The sequence below is a fragment of the Grampus griseus genome (assembly GCF_964374135.1).
Source record: "Grampus griseus genome assembly, chromosome: 1".
Lineage (NCBI taxonomy): Eukaryota > Metazoa > Chordata > Mammalia > Artiodactyla > Delphinidae > Grampus > Grampus griseus.
The window spans coordinates 54,896,545-54,917,468 of NC_139017.1; positions in this window are offsets into that span (position 1 = coordinate 54,896,545).

Consider the following 20,924-nt stretch of genomic DNA (forward strand, 5'->3'; position numbering starts at 1 on the left):
GGCTCTTTCTCTGCAGTATATCCCCTGAACTCTGGCTTCCAGGAACTCCTTTTCCTGATCATCTGACTAGAAAGATAAGGTTTAACTTGAAGTTCTAGTGATTGTATTACCCATAATTCTGTATGACTGGGGCAACCCTCAGTACAAGTGGTGAGAGTAAAGAGAAAGAGAAGGAGAGAGGAGAAAACATAAGTCATTTCCCCACTCTTTGTACCACAAGGTTCCTTTTTTTGGGGGGTTACTCTGGCCAGAAACGTGGATTTTCTCTCAGGGTTTTTGGTGCTGGAGTAATGGCTATTACATTACAGATTCATAATTTGGGCTGCCCTTGGTGCAGGACTGGACGAAAAAATAGAAGAAACCAGTGGGAATCCCTTGGGTCAAAGTGGGAAAACAAAAGAGGAAAAATACTAAGGAAACTCACCCCTAAATGAGTTTTTTAAGTTTAGATTTCCTCCCTAATCTGTTTGCATTCTTAACTTTCCACAGTTGTCAGGTAGTTGCTTTTGTGTGTTTTGTCCACAGTTTTTATGTAATCAGTGGGAGATACAGGCTGCAGTGGGCTTGCTCCACCTTGGCTGGCAATGGAAGTCCTTCACATCTATTCACATTTGCACTGATTCTTATTTGCTCAGTGTCTGTCACCTAGACGGTGATCAAAGAGTATTTGTTGAATGAAAGGATAAATGAATAAAAAAGAGAAAAGGAGAAAAGGAAAGGAGAAAAAGGAAGGAAGGAAGAAGAAATATAGGAAAGAAGGAAAACGGATGGATGGTTTTGGAATGTTTGGTTCCTATAAAATGGAAATGGTTTTAGGCATAATTCTACATTACGGTCACTAGATGGCAGTAGAAACCAATGCCTACTTCGTGATCATTTAAAAACATATTCAACAATTATTGACAATATACTATAGATTAGGTACTTTGTTAGGAGCTGAGAGGAGTGGTTATGGAGAGGGGGTGGGCACAAAGATAAGAAAGAGGCAATTTCTGCCTTTCAGGAGTTCACAAGTTAAAACTATTATATAGGGCTTGCCTGGTGGCGCAGTGGTTGAGAGTCCGCCTGCCAATGCAGGGGACACGGGTTCGTGCCCCGGTCCGGGAGGATCCCACATGCCGCGGAGCAGCTGGGCCCATGAGCCATGGCCGCCGAGCCTGCGCGTCCGGAGCCTGTGCTCCGCAACAGGAGAGGCCACAACAGTGAGAGGCCCGCGTACTGCAAAAAAAAAAAAAAAAAGAAAGAAAAAAAAAAGACTACCATATAAATCAGATTATGGTAATCCTACAGTAGAAACAAACTAATATTAAAGTAAGACAAGAGGGAGGGATTAATTCTGACTACAAAATTGAAGATGCCTTCACAGGACAACTTTTGAGCTGGACCCAGAAGTGGGGGGTAGAGAGGAGGAGGTGTTCCAAATAGAGGGTACAAATTTGGGAAGACTATCTAGAGATCAGTAAATATTGAGGTGTGGCTGCAGCATAGGGTATATGAAGGAAATCATGGGAACTTAAGTTGGGAAGCTAAGTCGTCATCACATTATGGGAGCTTATATGGGTGAAGGGCGTGGTCTCTTTAAGTCCTGTGTTCCTGCCCCATTTGTGGGCTGAGCACTGGGTGGGCTGACAGTTTTTAGCCACAGTCCTCTGTGGTGGAGCATCCTGTCCCAGGGCCCTGGGCAACCACTGCTGGATCAGAAGTTAAAGACTCAAATGCTCTAGGGTCCCAGAGGGAGGCTGCATGAGTGTTTTGGCTGGGTGGGCACCCTGCCAGACTTGGCCTCTCTGAAGGACCTGGATGAACTCAGCTTGTTACCATGTGGGGATGCGGGCCCAGTATCACTAAGTCTTCCAATTTTTAAAGAGAGGTCGGAAATCCAAATTTATGTGAAATTTCCTGATTTGTAAATGCTGGTACTGACTCATGGTTTAGAAAGCACCGAGTGAGCCAATCAAAACAAAATCAAAAATCTGTGGGTTGGAATGGGCCCTTGGGCAGTCACTTCGTGACTTCTATTCTGGAGAGTCAGCTTGCGGGTTCCTTTCCTGGTCTCTGGCAAGGCTGAGATCCAGACCTAAGTGTCTATGGAGGGAGTTCCTCTTTTCTAATTTCTCCCTCCGTGTGTAGAAAGGTTTCCCAACAGTGTCTCTCAGAGCAACTCCGCCCACCCCACCCTTCTGCCTTCTCCTCTGTGTGAAAGCCACCCGGGGGAGGTGGCCAGCATGCAAAGCACTCTATTCCTGGTGTCCTTCTTATGTCTCACATGCATCAGTACAAGTTTTAACGATAACCCTGATGGTTCATTTTGCTCAGAAAATATCATTCAGAAGTTACTCTGGTCTTCAAAATTAATTTTCTTTTTCAATCTATTGCTTCTTTAAGCTTTTAGGTTACATTTAAACTAGTCTAAGTATAGTCTACTTACATATCTACATACAGATTTTAATCACTTATTCTTACTAGAACTGGGGAAGAATTGGGATTTTGTGCTTCTCTTGCTGATGCCTTATTATAGCTATCTGAATCACAAAGGGTGATCAGTATTCCATATTCCTTGAGTCCGCAGAAGCTGGGAATCTGGTTCAAGGGCACTAAGGTGCCTGAGAAATGGAGGATGGAGGGGCACAGGATGTGGGCTCAGGAAGGGGACAGGAAGTTTCTTTCCCTCCCTTTCTGTCTTCTCCAGTGATCAGAGCTCCAGGAGACGTAGTAAGAGTCAGAAAAGTACAGCAGAAAAGAACAGTTTCTGAAGCCAGACTCTCTGAGGTTCCATCCCAGTTCTTCTCCTAACAAGCGAGGTGACTTTGTGGACATTGCTTAGCCTTTCTGTGCCTTAGTTTCTTCACCTGTGAAGTGGGGATATTAATACATTATCTCATAGAGCAATTTTGAAGATTAAATAAAATGAACCAATGTAAGCAGAAGGTAAACAGATGGGTATTTGTTTCTTGTGTGTGTGTTTCTTTAATATGAATGTTGCCACAGCATTTATTTTTAAAGACCAGTTATAGACAAAACTGAAGAATCAACAAGATGTCCTCAGGAATTCCAGCTTCACTTACACCACAGCAATAAATACTTCCCGTGTGTGTCTGTATGAGCATGTGTAGAGGTTGAAAGTCAATGGTGACTCGTGTCCTGTTCAGCTATGAGTTTTCACCAGGTGGCAGCAGAGTATTATGACAAGAAATCACAGGATTCAATGTCCTACTCAGCGGGCAGAATAGAGGAAAGACAGGCGAGAGAGGGTAGCTTGAAGATCTGTCCATTGATGTCAGTGGGGTGTTAACGTCTCCTACTATTATTGTATTCCCATCGATTTCTCCCTTTATGTCTGTTAGCATTTGTTTTATGTATTTGGGTGCTCCTATATTAGGTGCATATATGTTGCCGAGTGTAAAATCCTCTTCTTGTATTGATACTTTTATCATTATATAGTGTCCTCTTTTATCTTTCTTTATGGCCTTTGTTTTAAAGTCTATTTTGTCTGACATGAGTATTTCGACAGGGTTAGCTGATGCAAGCTATTACATATAAAATGGAAAAACACTGTAGTTGGCTATACAGTGCCTACTGTATAGCACGGGGAACTATATTCAGTATCCTGAGATAAACCATAATGGAAAAAAATATAAAAAGGAATGTATATGTATGCAGCACTGAATCACTTTGCCTGTACAGCAGAAATTAACACAACATTGTTAATCAAGTATACTTCAATGAAAAAAGAGTAAGGTAACTAAAAAAAGAGAGAGAGGGTGGGTTATTCAGGACAGTCATTATCATTCTGAAAGCAACTCATTAGAGCTGGCAAGTCAAGCTCCAACATGAGTTCAAAAAAACCATCGCCGTGTAAAAACTAGCAGAGTCTGGTCAGCCGGACAAGAGGAGATTCAGTGTGAGGGGAGCGATGCTTGGAGAAATCAACACAGGAGTGACATGAAGGTGCCTCACTGAGTTGGTTATGTGGAAGTTCAACCGTGGGAATGAAATGCAAGGCCAGCTCTGTATGTTGGCAGAGGAACCAGTTGCCTGTCTGATTTACCTGGTGAAGTCGTGAAGGGGTTCTCTTCCACAGTTTAGCCCAGTCTCACCGTTATGGCTTATCTGGGTTAGCTTTTGTCTGTAAAAGGTCACTGTTGTAATGTAAGTACAGGACATCTCTCCAACCCCTTTGGGACAAAAATTTAACTCTTTTTAACTGAGATTTATCTGGGAATCTGGTTCAAGGGCACTAAGGTGCCTGAGAAATGGAGGATGGAGGGGCACAGGATGTGGGCTCAGGAAGGGGACAGGAAGTTTCTTTCCCTTCCTTTCTCTCTTCTCCAGTGAAGAGAGAAAGGGAGGGAAATCTTCTCAGTTATCTTGTTAACTGAGATTTATCCTTCCCTCCACCTTTGGCTTAAAACTCTTCTGTTTCCCATTCCCTCCTTGGGACAATTCACTCTTTCAAAGTGGCATAAACTAATCAGAAGAATTAGAGTCTATACCACAGGATCGGGATTTAGGGCAAACTGTCACTCATCATTTTGACTGACAGCCAGGAGCTGGCTTGGCTCTATCAGCTAGGCCTTGGTGTTGCTGGGACTGACCCTGTGCTCTTGGCTAGGCCTTAGTATTCTCCGGTTGAACAGAAACAGCTGGACAAAACTCCCGACATCTGACAAGGCCAGTTTGCAACCACAGTGGAGCGAAGCAAAATAACATTACTCCATAATCACATCTGAACACAGATAAAAATGAGAGCAGTGTCTAAAAGTGACCATAAAAGTGACCAAACATGCCACTATTCTGATTAATATGAGTGAGTGAGTGCCGTTTCTTTGCCAATTAAAGCTTTGGCCATATTTCATTGCTCGTACCTTCTAGGTAAGAATTATTAGGATACCCCATCATAGAATCCCGAAAGCATCCCATCCAGACCAAGGCCTTGCTTCCTTAAATCCTCCTCATAAATCACCTAACACAGGGTTTGGTGAGATAGCACCGGATGCTTAGGAAGAGGATAGAATAGGAGAAGAACATGCCCAAGGAAAGGGAAAGAAGAATGAGGCCAAACCCGCACTGCTTCACAACAGGGCTTTGGGAGGGCCCGTGTTTCCCTATGTTCAGTAACCAGAAGCCAAGGACCCTGACTGCATTTGCTGGTAACATTTGTCCTCTGCTCCAAGTCTTAGCAAAAGAGCCTATGGGTCCTCCAGAAGCCTGGCTGTCTGGAATGGGGGATGAGTTTGTTCAGCCCACTGCTGCTTCTCCTTCCTAAGCAGCTGACTACTACTTCTGATGTGGTTTTGTGGTTATACAGTAAGCAGCACTGCTCATGTGGACATGGTGTACTTTCAGTTTCTGCAAGTGAGTCATGTTGACTTTCCTCTTGGGAGTAAGAGTGACCCTTGCTCAAAAGGACTATATGACTAGAAAGAAGAAACACCAGAGGCCACCAGGGCCAGAGTGTTTACCACTGTAGGTAGTCACTAGTTTCTGGGAGTGGTATGTGTCATCTCTGTAAGCAAGGTAAACTAGGAAGAGACATTTGGTTGTGAATCTTTGAATATTTGCCAAGGTTTGAAGTCTTTCTTTATTCTCACTCATCAAGTGGCGTGATGCTGATGGCTAAAGAGCTCAGGATCTCTAGATGGACCCAAATAAATTTACATTTGATCAGCTGGTACATGATGGGGAATTTTCCAAGAGGGTTATTTGCTATTATTACATCTTTAATTCTTGTGTCTACTAACAAGCTCATGATATTGGGCCACTCATGAAGGTCCTAAGAAATCTTGGCACACCTGTTGAGAATCAAAATTGAACTCATGAAGAGTCAACCAAGAGACAGAAGAAGGGCTTTCTTCTAGGCTAACTCTGCTTTGTGGTTCCTTTTGGTTAATTTTTCATGAAAATATGTAAAGCCAGGATGGAAGATAGGAAGCAATCATGTCACCACTTCAGTGCCCTCGATAAGCAGTCTTCCATGCTGAGCCAGGATGTAGCCTCAAGACACTTCTCATCACTGTGCTCCAGTCACCACCACCGGATCCCAGTAGCAATGAGAAGTAGATCACATACCAGTTTGGAATTACAACAACCCTGAGAAACAGCAGAGATTATTATCCTTCTTGAAGAGATGAGGAAACTGAGGCAAAGAAAATGGAAATGACTTGGCTAAAGTCGGCCATCTATATTCTATCAGCAACAGAACTAGAATTCTAAGTTTCTGAACTTCTATCCAGTTGTCTTCAGAAGCTCAGATACAAGTTCATGGTCGTAACTTTTGAAGATCACTCTCTTCCAAAACTATTTTTTCAGGTCTGCTAAAACCAGCTGTTTATTCGCTGTGAATTCATTTTTTCCTTGGAAGAGCATCAGCCAGCAGTTCTGACTTGAGGAGTGGGTCCAGGCTTATCTTCAGTCATTCTAGACCAGTTGCTATGCCTTTTTTTTTTTTTTAACTCAAGAGAAAATATAATTCCCTGCAGCATAATTTTCTCTTTATTCAAGGCATTCCTATGTGACACTGGTAAGTATTTATTGAGCAGGTGCTAAATGTAGAGTTTTGTACTACTATTTACTTGGATGCCCATTCCTCAGGGCTTTTAGGCTGGAAAGACCTAAGGAGAGAATTACAAAATTACCAGATATGGTGATTTGAGGCATTTCTAAGACAGAAACTACTACTGGGGTATGGCCTCAAGGGAAGAAAAGTTGACCTAGTCTTTCTCCTATATTGTGTGAAAGTGTATTTTGATTCATTCCAGTAACTATTTGTGTGAGTACGAAGTGAACTGAATTTTTGTCATCTAGAAATAATTGTTTGAATATAAGATAAAGAAGTAATTTCCTTTTTCTTCATTTTTCTTCCTCCCCTCCTTGTTCCCTTTTTCTATCACATTTTATTTTTCCCAAGAAATGTTTATTGAGCTTAGAACCAACCAAGGAATAGAGATGTTATATGAATAAAACCTGACTTTTGCCTCAAGGGGATAGAGATAAGTTTCAATGTAGTGTGTTTTTTTTTTCTGTAATGAAGATATGCATAAATTCAACAGCCTAGCTACTGGGGGTAGTTAGAGGAAGCTTTAGACTGTGGGTGAAACCTGAACAGAGTCCTAGAGAATTGAATAAAAGTCTGACAGCTGGGTTATTATAAATTAAAAACTCAACGTACTCCGAGAAATAAGTGTTAGAAGTCGCAGAGACTAAACTATTTTTCTGATTACCTTGATTAGACTTGGGGGAGAAGAAAACTTAGGTTGAGAACTAGAAAACATTAGAGAAGCCTGACTCAGGCTGTAACATGTGGCCTTTAAGAAATTGGCCAGAGACTCTTAGGTGCCAATGTTTCTACCAGAGCATTTCCTGCTTCTAGGTGATCTGAGGGTTCTGGTGGGAGGTCTTCAGAACTAATGCCTGGCAGACTCTCTCCCCCAAGTATAGTTTTTCTAGTGCTCAGGGGGTGCCCAACAACTCAAAACTGAAACTGTTAGTTAAACCACAGCTTTAACTCCTCAGCCCCCCAAGTCTCCAGTTATACTTGACAATTACCCCTCGACTCCCACACAGAAACTGCCTTTTTTGTCTGGGTGATGCCAGTAAACTCACCTCTGACTAGGATCACACCTTATAGGAGGCTAAAAGCCCTATGGGATTTTCAGAATGTTTAACAGGTATTAAAACATCTATGGGGGCAGCCCCTATAGATGTTGTGCCAACTGACTTGTACTCACCAGCAGTCCTCACATATATATGGCAGCTTCCCTCTGAAGTTCATTTGCAGTAAATACTCATGAATAAGTATGCAACTTAAAAGAATCATCAGAGGCTTCCCTGGTGGCACAGTGGTTGAGAGTCCGCCTGCTGATGTAGGGGACGTGGGTTCGTGCCCCGGTCCAGGAAGATCCCACATAGCCGTGGAGCGGCTGGGCCCGTGAGCCATGGCTGCTGAGCCTGTGCGTCCAGAGCCTGTGCTTCGCAACGGGAGAGGCCACAACAGTGAGAGGCCCGCGTACCCCCCCCCCCAAAAAAGAATTATCAGTTAACTCATTTTTGGAGACATTTCATTTTTAGGAGAAAAAGCCTACTGACAAAATTAAACTTCCGGGGGATCAATCCAGATTCAATTCACTCTCCAAACCTTCTATTCCTACATGTATGGTCAATATATGAGATCATTAATATTCAGACTGATAACCCTGAAAAAAATTGATTGTTGGTTGTTTTATACTTCTGAATGCCAGAAATATTAGCGCAATAAAAATTTAAACGAAGAGGAGTTAACTGTAGATCAACTATAGAATTAACTTGGTAATTCTCTTCTCTATGTATTTGGGTTAATTGATTTCTTAATGTAAAACTTCTTGTATTCTCATATTTTCTTAAATTAAAAAGACAGTTTTAGAAGCAGTTTTACTGAACCAAAAAGAAAATGTGTTCAGTTAAAAAATGTACAGGAGTGGTAGTTCATTGCATCATATGCATTGAATAACTTCTTTTTCTTTGTACCTGATTACTTCACACCTTATTTCCAAATGAACACAAAGAAAATAGCTGCAAAAATAAATGCTCTGGCTCAGTTACAAATTCTATCTGTATTTAAACACAGTTGCAAATCAAAATCACTTGTGGAGCTTTTTAAAAATTACACCCCTTTCTCCACCCCCTGCCATTTTTATTCACTGGACCTGGGATGATGTCTGAACAGATTTATTTTAGAGATGCTTTTCCATTTTGAGAACTACCAGTTTAGATTATTTTTTTTTTAGCCCTTGCATTCTTTATTTTACTCCTCCCAATCTGCTGCTTAATATTTATGGAGTTACTTTTCTTTCCATGTACTTGATTACCTCACACTTCCTTATTTCAGAATGAACACAAAGAATTTGCAGGCAATGCCTGGCAGTACCTAGACATCCGGTAGATCCTAGTCAGCCGGCTAGGATACAGCATAGAGTTCCTTAGGGGAAACAGAGCTCTGAGACAGGAGGAGAAAATGGAGAAACCTTGGGTACCCAGAGACTTGAGTGGGAGGCAGATAGACTGGCTACCTGATGGGGATGTAGGAGCTGAGTCAAGGGCATTGCTGAAAGGCTGAGGAGGGCCAGTTGTTATCTAGCTCCTCCTGTTCACGGGAACAATGCAGAGACTTATGATTCTTAGGGTGGATCTCTTGATATTTCGCCTAGTTGGCTTCTTGGTTCCAGAGACGAATGGATCATCTCACTGGAACCTGCTAGAATGGATTAGAATTATAAAAGGGATTGACAGTCTCAATTCAAATGGTCTCACAGAGCTTTAACTACTCTCAATGGAATGTTGAATTGCAATCTCTCTCTGTTTATCACTTAACTACATACAGCTGAGAACACCACCATGAACTAGGAAGTAAACATCTATCATTAGTGGAAAACTGTCCAAAGGAGTGAATTGTGAGAGAGGACTCCTGAACGCAAATACTTCACTGCTATACCAGCACTCTTTTCTACTTCTAACTTGAATGTGCTGTTAACCATGGATTTGAAATCTGGTGTCCTCTCAGTTTTTGCTTTCCAGACTTGGAGGAATTTCCCCAGCATCCCAGCCCCCACTGAGTTTCACTCCCCACTTGGGCTGTAGCTTCCTGGAGCTCTGTTGCTTCCTCTTCTTTCTTCCCTGTTTTTACAAACACTGCGACACAATGACTCTCCCTTGCCTTTTATAAAACCACATAAAGTCATAACAAGCCAATGATAATTCTCCAGCGTGGACATTAGAATTATGTTCTTTCTGTGTGTCTTGGGAAAGGGTGTAGTGGAATTTGTCTCAAGTTTACTGTATTTCTAATGGAGCTATGTAATCACTATTCATTTTTTCATTTTTCTTTGTCTTGGTACTACAAAGGTAATTAGTTCCTGAACCTTAGTGACAAATTTGATGGATAAGGATGAAATGAGATGATTTTCAAAAGAGGTATTTGTCTTTTAAACAAGAAAAAAATGAATTTTCTTCAGAGAGGAACAACCCTTTATTCACATGATTGTGAAATAGAATGTGGTCTCTGTCTTAAAACAACTTGAAGCACTAAAATTAAACTTCTAGTAATCTGGAGTAAGACGAAAGTTAATTTTGGTAGATTCACTACGTATAAAAAAGAAGATGCATTCATCATAAGCAGCATTTTAAAGTGACAGATAGCTTTAAGATTTGTTTCAAATGTAAAACATAGCCTCAAAGGACAAAGGAAAATTTAAATTTGCCAAAGTTTACCAAAATGTCCATGTATACAAGTTTACAGGTTCAATTTTCACACCATTAGCTGTTGAGCCTAGTAGACATACATGTTTAGGTATCATTTTTTCTTTTCTTAAATTAATAGACTTTAGTTGTAGTATAATTACACATTTACAGGGCTTCCCTGGTGGCGCAGTGGTTGAGAGTCTGCCTGACGATGTGGGGGACACGGGTTCGTGCCCCGGTCCGGGAAAATCCCACATGCTGCGGAGCGGCTGGGCCTGTGAGCCATGGCCGCTGAGCCTGCACGTCCGGAGCCTGTGCTCTGCAACGAGAGAGGTCACAACAGTGAGAGGCCCGCGTACCGCAAAAAAAGAGTTCTTCATAAATTTTGGATATAATTCCTTTGCCAGATATCCATTTTGCAGACATTTTCTTTTCATCTGTGGCTTGTCTTTTCAATCCCTTCAGGGATTGTCTTTTTAAAACTAGGTGTGTTACACAAATAAGTAGTTTTTTTCGTTTTCTGGGAGTGCCCAGTTACAATGTTATGAAAGAGGAAGACAGGGACATTTTATTTTGGTGATAAAAGTTAAGTTCTTTGAACTATGAGAACTGAAAGAGAATTATCACAGGGACTAAAAGGAACATTATGTGAATATCAAATTTCATGGAATAAAGTGGACATCATAGGGGTGATTGGTGTCTTCTAAGAAGTAGCCGCATACTAGTGGGACACGTATATTCTTGCACAGGTCTGGCGCTCATGACTTTTTATCCTGAAACTTCTGCCTTTCACTTCACTACTTTCTTTTAATATCCTTCCCTCTTGACTTATTGATCTCCTACCGTTTACATTGCTGTCTGAACCCCTCATGTCTAATGCCCAGTGTACAGTACTGAATCATGAGCTAGGGCTTTCTTATAGGTTGAGCCCCAGCTCTCAGCTCTGTAACTCACAAGCTGTGTGACTTTAGGGGAGTTGTTATCTTCTTGTAACCTGTTTCCTTATGTGCCTACCTCACATGCTAGTTGAGAAGATTAAATAGTATATGTAAAACATTTAGCATGGTACCTGGCTCTGGTGCTCCGTTAATGTGTGTTTTCTCCCCATCCTTTTTATTTTTCATGTATGTTCTCCCTACCTTTATAGGCTATGACTTTTTGTGACTTCCAGTTTTCTTTGAGGCTGAATATTTCTCCAAATAGCATTGAAAGCGATAACTCCTTTCCTTCCTCCCACATGATTCCTTTCTCTTAAGTGTCCGGTGGTCAGCCCCACTCAGTCTGCTCTGGTCTCATGGCAAAGACCCCAAACAGACACAGTTAACTGAGGGTATTTCTTGGACCTGCAGCTTCCCTTTCTCCTTTTGCTGTTGCTATTTCTACCCTTTTTAGAGGCACTGAATTCATTTATACTAACAAGTGTTTAGTGATGAACTACTATATTCTTAGCACTGTGATGTAGTTGAGGGGCTCACACAAAGTAAGATGAGTCTTTCCTTCAAATTGATGATCTACTTGGAGAGACAAGGTATAATCATAAAACAGACCCTAACATTAGACAGGATGTTTCTAAAGGTTAGGTATAATCAGAATGTGATCTGGTGGTTTCTTAGTATTCACTGGAATGTCACCCAGGTAACCACTGCCAGGATTTAGGCCCTAGGCTCTGACCAAGAGAAGTAGATCCTGGCTAAAGGAATCCAGGAAAATGAGCACAGGGTTGATAGTGAGGGGCAATGAAGATAGGAGATGATTTAGCATGTAAATGGAGTTAGTAGTTGGGGATCATTGGAGGATTATAGAAACCAGCTGCTCTGGGGAGTGGGGAGGAATCTGACCAGTAGACATAGGCTCTAAGAATAGGAGCATCTCCTCTTTCTCCTCTCTCTCACTTTCTTCCTGTCAATTTACTGTTAGTTTTATGGCTATGGACAAATATCTAGTGAGAACTGAAGTTAGCAAGACTTCTATTATGGAATAAAATTATTAAATTTAATGTCAGGTTTTGCCATTGTTTTTAATTCAACATTTATTTAAAAAAAAATCCAACCTTGATGCAAAGACTATTTAAGAAAGCTTACAAAGCTTACAAAATGAAAAAAAAAAAAGTAAATGAGTGAGACAAATGAGACACTGGGAGAAGAAGGGTGGGAATACTAGATGAAGCCAGGAGTCAAGTTAGAACATAAAATTTATGCTACAAAGTTCACTACATTCATTGGAATTGGGCCTGCCTAGGAACTAATCAGAAAAGCGAACATGATTGTTGACAAAATTTATAGGATTCCCTAGGTAACAATCAATCTGTGGTGTAGGAGGAAAGTAACCATTCCTAATACTAAGGCCATGGAAAGTTTTTTCCTCAGTGTCTTCATAGATAAAGATTCAGAATTTAAAAATTTGACTTCAACTTTTGTAAGAATTTCAACGTAGGAGGGAAGCAGGAGGATGTTTACTAATCAGAAACCAGGGTCTTCAATTTCCTTACATTAGAATTATACGGTTTCTTTCCTACTTGAATATACCCAAGACCCCTCCAAGATTTCTTCACGATCAACAAGGGAAGAGGGGGCCTCATGACACCAGGAAAGGAAAGATGACACACCCTGACGCTCAGTTCCCCAGATTATCCCCTCTCCTCCCTTACCTTCTCTTATGGACTGAATTGTTTCTCCCTTAAAATTTATATGTTGAGGTCCTAATGCCCAGAGCCTAAGAATGTGACTGTATTTGGAAACAGGACCCCTTTAAGGAAGTGATTAACTTAAAATGAGTTCATTAGGGTGGGCCCTAATCTAGTGGGACTGATGTCCTAATAAGAGGAGATTAGAACACACAGAAAGCGGCCCATCCCTTGCATGCATAGAGAGACAACCATGTGAGGAAATGGCAAGAAGGCAGTCAAACCTGCCAAAACCTTGGCCTTGGACTTGTAGCCTCCAAAACTCTGAAAAAACAAATTTCTGTTTGCCATAAAAAAGTACCACCTACCATTCAGTAGGTGGTACTTTTTGGTGGTACATTTTTATGGCAGCTCCAGTAAATGAATATACCTTCCAGTTGGTCTTATATGCCACTGCAAGATTCCCTTTGCTTAAATTTACTTTGATCATGTCAATATCCTCTTGAAAAACTGAAGGTTTAAAGTTCTTATTCTGGTATTCATGACCTTCAAAAATCTGGCCCCAGTCTGCCTTTCCCCACTTAACCCACACTACACAAGTGTGCTTTGTACTTTATGTATTTGTGCCTTTGCTCATTCTGCCTGGAATATTGCAATTTGCATCCTGTGAGATCTTACCCATCCCTCAGTACCCATCATCTCAACTACTCACTCATCCACAAAGCCTTTGGTTATCTTAGCATTTCTTCCTCTTCTGAGTTCCTGCAACACTTTGTCATTATTTAATCACAAGTCTTATTCCTCCTGTTTGAGGGTGCCTATATGTAAAGTTCCTAGCACAACAACTTCCAAAGAGAAGGTGATTCATTCATTCATTTATTCATCCATACATTGCTCTTAGCCACATGTTATATTAGTTTGTAGAGGATACAGCAGAGAACAAAACAAACGTGGTCTCTACCCCATGGGACTTGCATTCCATGGGAGGTACAGATAAATGAGTAATCAAGTAGTTAGAGGTTGTTATTAGTACCTCAGTAGAGAATAATATCATGACTTATTTCAGATAGTGTGCTTAGGGAGGGCCTACTGAGGAGATGCTATTGAAGCTAAGACATGTAAAGAAGAAACCAGCCCCATGAAGCAGGATAAGCAAGGAATGCATTTGATGTGCTCCAACTAGTGTGTTTAGAGCGCAGTGAAAAAGAGGGAGCGTGGCTGGATGTGAAGGCAGAGAGGAGGTGAGGACCAGGTCCTGCAGCACCTTGGGAAGGGGTCTGGGTTTTCTTGGGAAGCCTCCAAAGAATTTTAAGTAGGGAGGTGTCATGGCATGTTTTAAAAATCTCTCTGCTATGCAGAGAATGAATTGTAAGAGTGAAAGCGTGCCCTCATTAGGAGGCTATTGTGCCATCCAAGTTAGAAGTAGTGAGTTGTAGAGAGTGTCATACAGAGTGAAGTAAGTCAGAAAGAGAAAAGCAGATATCGTATAATAATGCATATATATGGTATCTAGAAAAATGGTGTAGATGATCTTATATGAAAAGCAGAAATAGAGACACAGACATAGAGAACAAATGTATGGATACCAAGGGGGAAAGGGGTGGGGTGGGAGGAATTGGGAGACTGGGATTGACACATATACATTATTGATACTATGTATAAAATAGACAACTGATGAGAACATACTGTATAGCACAGGAAACTCTACCTGAGGCACTGTGATAACCTAAATGGGCGGGAAGTCCAAAAGGGAGGGGGTATCTGTATGTATACGGCTGATTCATTTTGTTGTGCAGTGGAGGCTAACACAATATTGTAAAGCAAACATACTCCAATAAAAATTTAAAAAAGAAAAAAAGAAGTGGTGGGTCGTAAACGAGGGTAGCAGTGGAGAAAGACAGAAGTGGATGGGGTGTGACATTTTGGAGGTGGGCCTTACAGATGGATAGGATGTGGGGAAACAGAAGAAGAAGAAGGATTAGTCCCAGATTTCTGTTTCCATTGACAATGTTTTTTTCTTTTTTAATTGTAAAGTAGAACCTAATCATTAAAAACAGTCTTATACAACATACACAGACACACACTGTAGAAAAAGAAACGCTCCTCACTTTAAATTCCACTTGTCAAGGACAATATCTTTAATAGCCGAATATATGTTTAATAGTTGAATATATATGTATACATATATATTTTTTAATGCTTGTGTGTGTAGTAAAAAAGAAAAAGAATGTTATTCAAAACAAAAAACAACTACAGCCACTTCTACCTTCCCTGGCATAGCAAAAGTCCATCTTAGGTAAATAGTGTCTTGCTTAGAAAAATTACCTTGGTGGGCCTTTTTGGTGAGTGTCCTGGGGAGAGGGAAAACAAAGGGAGAGGTGAATTACTCTGGATAACAAAGTGAGAGGATAGCCTGATCTGTAGATAGCCTGGGAGAGAGGTTCAGAAAATGAAAGATGGGGGGACATACCTGGAAGGGACATCCAATAGGGGGCTCATAAATAAGAGTTGGCAAAATTGTTAGATGGCTTTTAACTTTAGGTTTTTCAATTATAACAACTTCAGCATTTAATTATTCTGTATTTGAAAGGTCACCAGAAACCAAGAGTTAAAAAAAAAAAAATAGTGTTGAAACTGGAAAAAATAGTTTAATCAATTTCCATTCAAACCAAGCTCCCTTCTTGCATTTTTTTCCTTTGGGGAGGTTATGGGGTAGATAGAGGTTGTGGGGAACAAGGCAGTTATTGTTTTTGTGAAACTTTTTGGTTTTGACTCTGACCTTTATCTTATAGTAGAAGGTGGAGTGTTCTGTATTAAATGGAAGAAACATGTGGTGAGGTAGCAGAGAAACCGTAATAGGGGAAGCTTAGATATGGCCTAACAGAGACCCCATATTGTCTAGGGAGAATCATTTAGTAGCCATGTATAAACTCTAAGCAAGACAATAGGGTGACCTGCAGTTGAATTCCAGAGATCAGTAGTCCAAGGACGTTTCATAGGCTTGAGAAATCTGTTTGTTTTGCCAGTCTTGATCAATACCAACGTCTCTCCTCCTAGCTATATTCATAGCTCCTCTAGCTTCCCACTCAGTTTAGGAAAACACTGCATATTCAGATACCTTCAGAAAAACAAACAAGACCTTCAGGGTTACTCAGGTCCATCCATCCACTGCCACGTCCTTCCAAACATGCTTATTTCCATAAGACCTACATCTTAAGAAGGTGGGAGGAAGGAAGAGATGTGAAAGGTTTTTGATCCAGTATTTCCCAGATTTATCATATGCATAAATGATAAAAGTGAGGTTTTTTTCCTTGGTTCTGCCATTGACCTTGGGAAATTTCTAAAGAACCTAGGTGTTTTCTTGTAATAGACTACCCTGGGGCATTGTCAGGACTAAACTACTTCAAAGCTTTTCCATGTTATTAACTTAATATATTATTTTGCTTTCAACCTTTACTGTTTTAGGTTATAAACTTGCTTGCTGATACAATGTGATTATTTCAGCTAATTTTTTGCTTTTTTTTCCATGAAGGTTCTTGTTTTGTTTGCAGTTAGACTTATCACTCTCTAGGGTTCTACACAGAAAGCATAGTTACCTTGGGACAGCAAATGCTTCATGAAAGTAATCTGGCAGCTTGTCAGAAGGGAAAACCAAATAACCAAATGAACAGTTCTGTTTTTCCCTTTCCTTTAAGCTCAATCAAAAAATCCACAGTAAGGCTTTAGGAGGTGTTACCCCTAATCCCAGCTGGGGAATTCCTTGGTTCTTTCCAACAATTATGGTTTACCAAAAACTGTCCTTACTTTGTGCTGTAATCTCGAGCATCTATAACACCATGCTTGCTCAAGAAGTTGCCTGCTCGTTGGCATGAATGCCTACCACTTTTAGACAAGAGTAGGACAATGCCTGGTACAATGTAAAGGAAGACTATTTCCCTAGGGTGTCCGGGAGGATCACTTTGGGGTTGATCTCAAGATGGTGTTACTTTCTGCATTCTGGCCTAGCCTTGGGAAACATTTCCCTGGTTCTTTGGTAAAGAACACTGTGAATTACAATACCAGGCCTTCTTTGGGGATTGACTCTGAGCTGGAGCAGTGAATCAGCAATGACAGGGGTAGGGAAATAGAAGTCATAATGGCCAGGCTTGCAGCTGCCAAGGGCTGGTTTCTTAGCTCTGGTGGGAGCAAGGGCTCACTGTCAAGTGGTCACACTTGTGTTGAGCAGAGCAACAACTATAATGATAGAGTCTGCAGTGAGAGAGAGGTCAGCATCCATTCAGTGGAACAGGAGACCCCGGGGTACCAGGGAAAGGGTAAGACTTGAGGGCTTGGAGCCCACGTCAACAAAGTTCAGGGGCTGAGGAGATCAAAGGCACTCTAACTGCTATCCGTCGTGGGCAGACGGGGACCTGGAGTACAACTGGATGATCACAATACTCATAGATCCCTTGGGTCAAACAGTTGACTTGATGAATAGATAGAGATGGCTGTCAGCTTTCTAAACAAGTCCATGATTCTATCGTTGTAGTGAGAGCAGACAATTTGAGAGTTCCCAAGAGAAAATCATGCTTTTGAGCAGAGATGCCATTTTCCCATGAGGGAGGTGTGCTTGAGCAAGCGTGTTCTCTATATGAAAGGCCCTCTGCAGATTAGATCAGATGTGCAGTTGGGGTTTGTGTAGTAGCAGCCCACAGGTGAGAGGCACCTCACTTAGGTTTGTGTCTGAGTGGGCTGAGCGAATGGGAGAAGTTGCAAGGAGCCCCATAGACTTCAGAACATCATCAGTTCCAGTCCCGTGTGAGTGGTTGGCTGGCTGCCCACCTGCTGCTCTGCCTCTAGCACAGCTCCACATGCAAGCTTTGAAAGTGTTCTCACATGTAGATCCTGTTTATCTAAGAAGTTTGATCAAACACCCCCACGGTGCTTTAATTACGTACTGGAAGGGTATCCTCTCACCCCTGCCCATGACTCAGTACACAGAGCAGAAATGCTGCTCTGTTCTCCAGGCTCTGAATTTCTAAAGTGGAATCACCTCACATAAAACCATCTACCTCTCAGTGGTTGCTCTCCTGGCCAGATGACCTAACTGGCTTGCATTGCTGCAGGGCTGGGGGTTATTGATTAAAGAACAATCAAAATTAGCATAAATGAATCGTTTACTTTTTCATGTTAGATTTCTTCCATTCTGAAGCTCTCCTTCCTCTCCTCTGTCCATTTATCTTCCTACTATCTTTCTCTTCAGTTCATCAGAATGGGTTACTCAACAAACTTTGTTTTCAAATGTGGGACATATTTTTGCTTTTTAATTGTTTGCTTGAACTGCTACACATTTTCTCAGCAAGAAGACCAAAATTTTTCTTTTGAGGTTCTCCTACTTAAAGTGCCTAGGAACTTCAGGGTTAGCTCTGTGCAAAGAGGGACTCAGCCCATTTCCAATGCTAGATATAGAGAGAACTGGGGTCTGGTCAGCTCCTTGCCCACGACTACTCAGGATTGCTGTGGAAGACCAGTCCTGCACATCTCTGCAGTGCTGCTTGTCCAGTGCAGCAGTGATGCCCTTGGTGGTCCAGACACCTCCATTTTCTGCAGTGGTTCTTCATCTATACTTGGTCTCTGTGGATATGGTTGTAGCAGAAAGCTCTTTTCGTTCACATACACAGACATCCTGGGGCCCATCCTGACCAACACTGAGAGATTTAGTTGGGTTCCAGATAAACCCAGCTTAGGGTTTAGGTTGGTTGAGTAACTTTCTTGCGCTGTATCAGTTTTCTCCTGTTGCCGTAACAAATTATCACAAATTTAGCAGCTTAGCACCCACTTATTATCTCATAGTTCTGTAGCACAGAGATCCAGTCACAGCATCCAAGACTGCTTTGAGTCTCTCAGGGCTCAGACAAGGCATCAGCAAGCATCTGGAGGCTCTGGGCGTGAGCTTGCTTCCAGGCTCATTCAGGATTTGGCCAGGTCCAGTTGCATGTAGTTGTTGGCCTGAGGTATCTGTTTCCTTGTTGGCAGTCGGACAGAGTGTGTACTAGTTTCTAGGGGCCACCTGCATTCTCTGACTCATGGTGCCCCTCCTCCATCTTCAAAGCCAGCAACCATGGGTCAAGTCCTTCTCATGTCTCTAATCTCTCTGACCTTCCCTTCTGCATCATCTGGTCTCTGCTTACCTCTTCCGCCACACCTCTCTGACTCTCCTACCTCCACTTCTGCTTTTAAGAGCTCATGGGATTACATTTGGCCTACCCAGATAATCCAGGATAATCTTCCTATTTTAAGGTCAGCTGATGAATAAACTCAATTCCATCTGCAAAATCTCTTCATAGCAGTGCCTAAGTTAGCTTCGAATAGCCAGGGGATGGATCTTGGGGTGGGAGGAAGCACATCTTTAGAATTCTACCTACCATATGGATTTCAGTTACATCTGTGCACCAGATAATTTCTTGGAAAATTGCCTTGCACCCTTTCATCTTGTAGTAAAGGCCAGTAGGTTTGCTGGTATAAAAAAACTACTTCCTAAGAGAGAAAAATCTATAAACAAGGCAGGTTCCGAGCACAGTGATTTCCCTGACTAGACTTTGAAGTTGGGGACAGAACTTGACACTCTTTTCTCCCCAGCACCCTACCACCTGCGCCCAGTCGATGGTCCATAAAATTTACTGCTGTTTCTGCTGCTGTTGCTATTCTGGCTATGCCTGCTGATGAACCAAATAGGCTCAAGTCTATATAAGTTTCAAGCAGATTCTGAGGGCCTGTGATGTTCAATGTGCAGCAGAGTCTTTTAAAATAGCCAATTTCACCTAGCTCATAGAAATGGCCCTTCAGGATGGCTCACAACCTTTTCCCACCCATCAGCCTCAACCTCCCAGGTAACCGCAGCTTTGTGGAGGAGTGGGATGAATGTGCCTGCATGTTTATTTATTAGTATAAAGCCTGAAAGTGTGATCATTTCTGAAGTTAATAACAGAAAATTTAGGTGGATTCTAGCAGAAGACTCGTTTACTCCCTGCTCCATATTCTTCTGTGGCCCCTCTGAAAAGGAAGTATCACCAACCCTTCCATCCTTTCTGGGAAGTACCTGAGAGGGGGTTTCTGTGTTTCTTTCCATCCCTTACATGCTCATCTCCAAGGGAGGAGGAGTAGCTAATCTTACGGGTAAGAGTCTGATGTCCTCTGGACTGGGTCCTCTCTCCTGCACTGACTACAACATGGGTAGGTAAGGACAGTGTGCTCCCTCCGCTTCCCCCTTTTGTATAACAGCTGTAGCTGGGTCAGTGCTGGAGTTTGCTTTCTGGAGCAGGCCCAGAGATACCTTCGCTCTCCTGGGCTTTCTTGGCCTCTCTGTCCTACAGTTGATGGGCCTGTGGAGCAGCTGGCAGCTGGGTAAGAATTTATGTCATCTTCTTAACAGACTTGATTGACTCTCCCAAGCTCTGGACTTAGAAAAGCCCCGTTTGGGCTTCAGGTCCAAGATGAGTGTTTTGGCAGGGAGCTCAGTACTGTGGGAGTTATTGGGCATTCATTAATAAATATTTGCTCCTGATTCGGCTCACCATGAATTTACTCAGTGATTACAACCCAGAGAAGGGTTGGGGACAGGGATTAGCCCATTCTGGTCACCAGCATTATGGATATTTCTATAATCTTAGGGTAACACAGAGGACTTCTTAAGCCTGGCACTAAATTCAGAATCCATAGAGAAAAAGATGGCTGGGTTTGACTGTCATAACAGACAATTAATACAATTAATATTCAAATCATCCTAAAAACAATACAAAAAAGATGAAAACCTTAAGTAGAAAAATGGGCAAAAAAGCCTTTTGGGATCTGGTCCTGCCTCTCTCTCTGACCTCACCTCCTGCCATCTTGACTTTCTATCCCAATTTTTTCTTCCCCCCTAGAATGTGCTAGGCTGGTCCCTGTTTCTGAGCTTTTGTCCTTGCTATCAAATCTCTCGGTTTTATTTCCTTCATAGCAATTTTCACCTAAATTTTTCTTTTTAAAAATTTGTTTACATGATACGTTAATATGCTAGGGCTGCCAAAACAGAGTACTAGAGATTGGTGGCTTAAACAACAGAAATTTATTT